Raw genomic sequence first — 8,440 nt, forward strand, 5'->3', positions numbered from 1 at the left:
CACTGCGGCGGTCCGGGTTCGAATCCCGCCCAGGGCTGAAATAATTTCAGTATCGCTGCGCTGCGAGTTGTTACTCCAACTCTCGTGGGCGGGGAGTTGTGTGTTAGTGTGTGCGTGTAAGGTCACAATTTTACCCATAGATTGGTCATATATGAGCTCTGAACTCTCTCCCGGGAGGGAAATAGCTGTCGTTCAAGAGTCCAGCACGTGATCCAAAGACCATGGTAAATCACACACACATACACACACACACACACACACACACACACACACACACACACACACACACACACAATTCCGAGTAGTAAACAAAGAATAGTAATAAAAATGAGAAGGAAATATAAAATTGGTATTTTCAAGGAAAACACACACATACACACACGCACACACACACACACACACACACACACACACACACACACACACACAATTTAGTTGGACATAAAACTTGAGGTCTCCATCCGTGACATTGTAGCACATTATATGTCAGCAATATAAAGCGATAAAATCAAGTACTACATTAAAGTGAAAACGTAAGTTGGAACGTAGTTTAAAATTATTAAATTGATGATCAAATAATCAATTGGTTGTTTCCTTGTCCTTAGAGAAAGGAACCTTTTCAACCGTAACGCTCCGTCCACACTAGCGGTCTGAACCGCACAGAAACCGTGGCGGTACCGCATAGTCATTGAAAAACTGTGCGGTTTTGTGTGAACACCTCCATTGTCTTATTCTGTAATTGAATCGCCGCGGTTGAAACCGGAAGTGAAACCACGGCTTAACAAACATTCGACGTCTAGAAATGTTACGTCACAGATCGACGTAAAATGACGTCATAAGGGCGTTGAACGTCACCAGAAGATTGAGTCGACAAAACGTCACTGACGCATTATGACGTACACGACGCTGCCGCAACGTAGATGACGTATTGAGAATGTGACGTAGTTTTGACGTAGGGAGGAAAGGGAGTTGGCAAGTTTCCGCTTTGCCGTTAATCTCTAAAGAATTACCTTTCAGAAACATGACCCTTATTCCCAGGTGGCATAGAGGCGAGAAGTAATGTCCGGGTTGAAAGTGAAAGCGAAAAGGAAAATAGCCTCTATGCTTTTATGCCAATAAGTCGAAGATGGCCCACGTTGTGACGAAACCTTCGCAAGGCACCTTAATTGTTGAAATTATCATTTTTTTTTTTTTTTTTTTTTTTTTTTTTTTAAGGGGCAACGCACGGCAATGTGGGGCAACAGATGTGTAGCGATGAGGTGCATTTGACGACAAGGCCATTTAAACATTCGACGAAGTTCAATGAACTGATACCCCGAGGGGTGGGGTGGGGGAGGGAGTGAGGTGAATTATTCTTACAGGGTGTTTCAAAAATATTGACCCGAATATAATGCATTACATTTCTTGATAACAACGTGAGAGAGTTATACAAAGAGTTACAAATGGTTTAACGTGTTATCAAGTTTTACTAACTATTTTATCAATGCTCTATATGCCTTCCACCTGTGGTAAACTTTTCATTCAAGTTTGGTTCGCGATTTCGAATTGCGACAATCTTATTGGAACACCCTGCACTTCGTTCAGATTAGTACAAGAGGATATCTTTACAATCAACCAATGCCCACAGACCAAAATCCATCTTAAATCAATAAAATTGAATAAAAAACAAACTATGATATATAACTTCCATGTTTGAATATGCAGTCTATAGATGAAGAGGCTCATACTGTGAGCATTGTGATGATGAAAAAAAAGGAAACTCTTTACCAAAGGGTCCTTTCTCCTACATTGAATGCTCTCTCTCTCTCTCTCTTTCTCTCTCTCTCTCTCTCTCTCTCTCTCTCTCTCTCTCTCTCTCTCTCTCTCTCTCTCTCTCCGAATCACTCCAGATGACGTCATGTTTTTTCTTGTAATATTTTGATAACTATATATTTCACATACCGAAGGGGTTAAAGCGCCGATACTTGCGACGGAGGCCGAGATGACGGCGGTTCGAACCCCGCCGCCAGCGAGTTGGACCAAGGACATGGTTCATTATATCCCACGCTACAAAGTCCTCTGTAAGGGGCACCGTCCTAACCTCCTGATAGGGGAGTTCGCGACGTTAAACCGATTCATCATCATCATCATCATCATCATCATCACCACCACCGCCACCATCATCATCATCATCATCATCATCATCGTCATCATCATCATCAACGTTATCATCATCATCATCATCATCATCACTTCGGAGAAGGTTAGAATAGTATAATTTCAATGTTGGACAAAACCCGTTAATGGGCATTTAGACGGCCAAACGGTTTGACAAACCCGGTTTGTCAAACAAGTGTTTGAAGTGATGTTTGACCGTGTGAATAGGGTATTTGGTTGTCAAACACGTTCGACAAACGTGTTTGACGACCACACGCCCCATTCACACGGTCAAACATCACATCAAACACTTGTCTGACAAACCGGGTTTGTCAAACAGTTTGACCGTGTAAATGGCCCTTTACACCTACGCTACTCGTATGACTTCGTTTGAGTAAAAACGACTTAGGCCACGATAATTTATTTTTCGAATTTCCAAATGTCAAACCACATTTCCGTTAAATATTGGGAATCTGAATGACGAGGTAAGAAAAGGTAAACCTACAAGATTACTAGACACATTGTTGAATTGTATACTTAGGGAAATCTAGAATATTGAAAGCGAAGTCGTCTCCTAGCTTTACAAATCCACAGAGCCGGGCGCGTTCCTCAGTGCGTTCCTAGATACGTTCCTAGGTGCGTTCCGATTTAGTTTGGCCGCGGTTAGCGCTCCCAAACTATTAAAGCAATATAGGTGCCGGTATAATATGTGGCCACCTTTTGCATGTGACCTACGAAAATTTTCTTTGGTATAGTGTGAGGCCTACCGGACTTTTATTTTGGTATGAACCTGTCTCCTAAGCTTTAATAGTTTGGGAGCGTTAACCGCGGCCAAACTAAGGCGGAACGCACCGAGGAACGCGCTCAGCTCTGCAAATTCACAGCATTTGACGAGGATCTTGAGTGTGTGACCAAGGATTGGTCATGAATTTTCTTCTTCTTCTTCTTCTTCTTCTTCTTCTTCTTCTTCTTCTTCTTCTTTTTTTTTTTTTTTTTTTTTTTTTTTTTTTTTTTTTTTTTTTTTTTTTTTTTTTTTTTTTTTTTTTTTTTTTTTTTTTTTTTTGAGACCGTGGTGATGAGTCTGGGAGAGTAGGACCCGTCGGGCAAGAAAGCTAGTTTTGTAGTTGTAATTGGGTAGCCGGGCTACTTCGCCTCTGACTTACGAGGTTATCACACTGGGCTTCAACGGGCTTCGCCAGCGCCGACAGTGGAGTGTTCGTTTGAGTAAAAGCGACTTCGGTTACAATCTTTGAATTTTCAAATCTCCAAATATCAAAGTATCTTTCCGTCTTATATAGCAAAGCTGAATGATGAACCAAGAGAAACCTAGACAGATGTTAGACAGACTGTTGATATGTTCTTAGAGAAGCCTAGATTTCTGTAATCGAAGTCATGTACTAGGTATTCAAATGGAAGTTGGAGGTTGAATGTTGAAGGGAAAATAGCCTAGTGTGATAGCCCCCATTAAACCCGGTTCACACTGGACTGGTTCTCCTCAAATGTGACTTTGAATAAATAGAAGACTTTTACAGTGTTCTGGAGTTTCTCAAGAATATTTGATTAAGATGTCTAGTTTTCGTATAGGTTTAATTTCTCTTAATCCGTCATTCAACTTCTAAATGTATGACGCATAGGTAATTTGACATTTGAAGATTCGGACAAAAAAAAGTGAGTGAGAGAGAGAGAGAGAAAGAGAGAGAGAGAGAGAGAGAGAGAGAGAGAGAAAAGTTTGTAACCGAAGTCGTTTCTACTCAAACGAACTCGACAGTTGACGGGAATTGGTCCAATATGAAACGACCTTTACAGTAAAACTTCTCTGACTTATGAACCAGGCAGAGTTGGCTCTCTAAAAGTAGAGACTGCAAGAGACCATAAGGCCTACACTAGGAAGTTCCATGTCCCTTACCACCTATCATTCCTATTCACAAAACTATCTAATCTTCTCTCAAGACAAACAATTGTTTCAGTGCAGTGCCCGTCAAATGGCTACTGAGTCTATTCCCTTCGTTAACGTCTCCATTGGTAAATCAGCTATGGCTTGGTAGATGGGATGGGATTTTGGGGTGCTAAGCCAGATAGACGTCGAGGCTAGCCACGCTATGGCTTAGACCAGACACGGTTCCGTTGAATGGCAGCGATCCACCCAAGCAATTACTCAATCAATTCCACAGTCGCCGGTCGTCTTGATTTGGACCTTTGGAACCTCGCGATGTCTTACACGTTATATACACTATCAATATTATTGCGCAATATTCCGTATTGAACAATATTATTGACAGTGTGGGGATAAATACTGAAGACTGGCACTATATAATAAAGATCTCAAATGTATAGGCCAAACACGTATGCTTCTTCAATACCATCCTTACACTGTCAATGATATTGTATAAGATGTAATATTGCACAATGATATTGACCGTGTGGGGCCCGCTTTAGTCCGGCCACACACGTGCAGTTTAAACTGACAGTTATAACTGTCAGTTGAAACTGCACGTGTGTGGGTATCTCAGTGATACTGAGATACCCACACACGTGCAGTTTCAACTGACAGTTATAACTGAACAGTTGTAACTGTCAGTTTAAACTCCACGTGTGTGGTCGGCCTTAGAGCAACGGCTTAGCACATCATCCGCTTGTTTCTACTCCTGTATCACTCAAACACATTTTTCAATTCTTTCTCTTTTGCATTTGAAGGATCTATTTTCTTTTTCACAATGGGACTGTTACGTTAGGTTAAGTAAGGTTAGGTTAAGTTAGGTTAGGTTATATTACGTTCAGAGCTGTTGGTTAGGTTAGGCTCGGTTGAGTTAGGATAAGTTAGGGGCCGATAGGGGGATTCGAGAATTGATACGAAATATAAGAACTCCCGAGATATGTCATACTATTCTTGGTTAATGAACGCAAAATAGTATGACCATAATAGTGATACTTTTGACATATTTATAAAAAATACTTTATTTGGCGTTAAAATAATTCTACAAAAGAAATTAAGTAGAAGTACTCCTGATATCTGTTATACTGTTCTTGGTAATGAACGCAGAAGATTGTGTCCACATCAGTTATATGTCTTTCGTATTGTAGTACAAGAAATGCTTTATTTGATGCTAGATCGGTTCTAGAAAGAGGATAATGAAAAATATAAAATCTTTCATAGTCGAACTCGTAAGTACAATCCACCTCATTCTCTACGATATAGTTTCACAAAAAAACATAAGAATGGACAGGCCTGCAAGAGACCATAGGGCCTACACTAGGCAGTTCCATATCCCTTACCACCTATTATCCCCTTCCACAGAGTCACCTAATCTCTTAAAACAACCACTATCCTGAGACGAATAAAATTATTTGGTGCAAGAAGGTTAAATACATCAATGAACTTATTGTTTTGAAGTTATATTCATTTCTGCCAAATCGCTCGGCTCTGACCAATGCAATTGGAAGCTTCAATACCACCGATCCTGATTTGATTTGTCGATTAGTGGCCGGATGGAGGAGTGAATGATAATCGGGACAGAAGGACTGCAGGTGTACGTGGAGGACGCAGATAGACAGGTGTCCTGATGATAGTATTGGACACAGCGAAGGCTCTATATTCTGTCTCCGTTTCTGTCTCTCTCTCTCTCTCTCTTACTCTCTCTTTCTCTCTCTCTGTCTGTCTCTCTTCCCCCTCACTCTCTGTTTCTGTCTCTTTCTCTCTCTCTCTCCCTCTCTCTCTCTCTCCCCTCTCTCTCTGTTTCTCTCCCCCCCCTCTCTCTCTCTCTCTCTCTCTGTCTCTGTTTCTCTCCCTCTCTCTCTCTCTCTCTGTCTCTGTTTCTCTCCTCTTCTCTCTCGCTCTCTGTCGTTCCCTCTCTCTCTCTCTCTTCTCTTCTCTTCTCTTCTCCTCTCTTCTTCTGTCTTCTCTTTTGGGATACAGTATACCGCATGCAGGAGTTCTGACCTAGTTGGGGACAGAGTGTCGCGTTCGTTTGTGTGTGTACATGCGCGCACATGTGTATGTGCACGCACACACACACATACACGTGTACCACGCCACACATGTGCACATTCAGAGACGCACACACACACACACACACACACACACACACACACACACACACACACACACACACACACACACACACACACACACACACACACACACACTCAAATTCTTGGATTATTGCTTTCTGTCTATAAAATGTAACCCTTTAGCTTTTACGATATAAATCATCTTCAACAAATCACAATTTATCAAATGTCTCATTAAGTCAATATAAAGATGAATGTTTAATCTATTCATCTCTTGAGTGTTTGTGGAGAGGGTGTAAGAGACTAAGGAAGCAGAGATGTATTATTATTATTTTTTCAAAACGGCAGTCGATTCAACCCAACTCACAAATAACAATAATAATAGAATAAAAATTTACGTACTCAAAAAAAAAAAAAAAAAAAAATTCGTTCTTCAAATATCTTTTGGCCAGTGCCATGTAATTCAATTCAGGTAAAAAACTCGGGACGTATTTTAGATCAACTAGGCCCTTTGTACTTCGGAACCGTCCTTGGAAAAAAAAAATAAGAAGAAAGAAGAAAAACTCAAAAATCAGAAAAAAAAGAAGTGTCACTGAATGGAAGAGTTTAATATTTCAATTTCACTTTGCTGGGCAATTGGCCCGTCATGTGGAGAGAGAGAGAGAGAGAGAGAGAGAGAGAGAGAGAGAGAGAGAGAAAGGCTTCGCGGTTCCTACCGAATTTTGTAGATGGAGCTGGCGAGATCGAAAGCCAATGTGGATGAGTTCGATAAGGCCTAACCAAAATACTGCCGTATCTGGTCCTCAACTGGGTTTTTCTGTTATGCTTGGTTTTATTTGGTTGTTCGGTTCTGTATTTCTCTCTCTCTCTCACTCTCTATTTCTCTCTCTCTATTTCTCTTTCTTTCTTTCTCTCTCTCTATTTCTTTCTCACTCACCCCCTCTCTATCTCTTTTTCTCTCTCTTCTCCATCTCTCTCTCCTCCCTCTTTCTGTTTCTCCCTCTCTCACTCACCCCCTCTCTATCTCTTTCCCTCTTCTCTCTCTCTCTCCGCCTTTGTCTCTGTCTCTGTCTCCCGCTCTCTACCTCTCTCTCTCTCTCTCTCTCTCTCTTTCTGTGTGTGTGTGTGTGTGTGTGTGTGTGTGTGTTTCTCTGTGTCTCTTTCTCTCTCTCTGTCTCTCTGTCTCTCTGTCTCTCTCTCTATCTATCTATCTACATATCCCCCCCTCTCTCTATCTATCCATCCCCCCTCTCTTTCTCTCTTTATGCATCCGGTCTAGATATGAACTTGTAACAGGTCTTCTGTCGCCTCACTCATGCTTTGCCATTGTGATCCAACGTTGCCTTTGTCTGAAAACGCTAAAGGCAAGATTCAATGATTTCAAGTTCAGCGTCAAGGTCACACTAGCTTCGATGACGTAAAACGATTTCATTCGTCTAAGAGATGGGAGGAACGTGACCATAGTTGGCATAATTATGCTAAATATAGCATGTTTCCCCCTAGAAATGATATCACGTTGATAAGAATAGATAACAAAAAACAAACATATTAAGATGAAAAAGATTCGTCATTATCTTTGCCAGTCTAACATAATTTCAGTTCTGCCGGGGGGAAATGTCAAAACACATTAACTCCAAAAATCCTTGTTTTTTGAGAAAATCGATGGTAAAGGTTTCAATGCTCATTGCATTTTTGCTACTTATATCTGCGTCTTGTGGTTTTGCAAAACTGGGGATTGATATTAGAAGTTTTGCTTTATGGCGTTAGATTCTTACACAATGCTAAGCAAATAGTCAATGCGTTATGCCTTCTAATAATGTAGAAAACATGTGGAGTTAATGCTGTCTGCCTGTTGAAACCCCAGTATAATGGTAGGACAGGATTAACCCAACTTAAGAATAAGATTCGTCTCTCTCTGCTATTTCCATAGATACCAAAATTGTAAAAAAAAAAAAAAAAAAAAAAGTTAATGCGTTCTGCCTTTTTACGGCAGAGCTGCTGTCTGTCACATTCCCGCTTGAGAAATGTGGTCATCCTGGATGGGACTCATGTAAAAAAGAAAGAAAAGAAAAAATCAAGACATTAATTAACATTTACGCTGAAACGACCATTATTTACCGAAACCATTCTTTCTGGTACCCGGCGATTTTATTCAGCCGAGGGAATGAAAACATTTTGAAAGGAAGAAATGTGTACATGTGTACATGAATGTGCACATGGACGTGTACGTAGATGGAAATGAATGCAGTCACGCGCTGACAAGTGTCAGCACAGTTGTGTTTGGTGTCGCTGTCAG

The sequence above is a fragment of the Oratosquilla oratoria genome, chromosome 38, assembly GCF_046742065.1.
Source record: "Oratosquilla oratoria isolate Oo_2021 chromosome 38, ASM4674206v1, whole genome shotgun sequence".
NCBI classification, from domain to species: Eukaryota; Metazoa; Arthropoda; class Malacostraca; order Stomatopoda; family Squillidae; genus Oratosquilla; species Oratosquilla oratoria.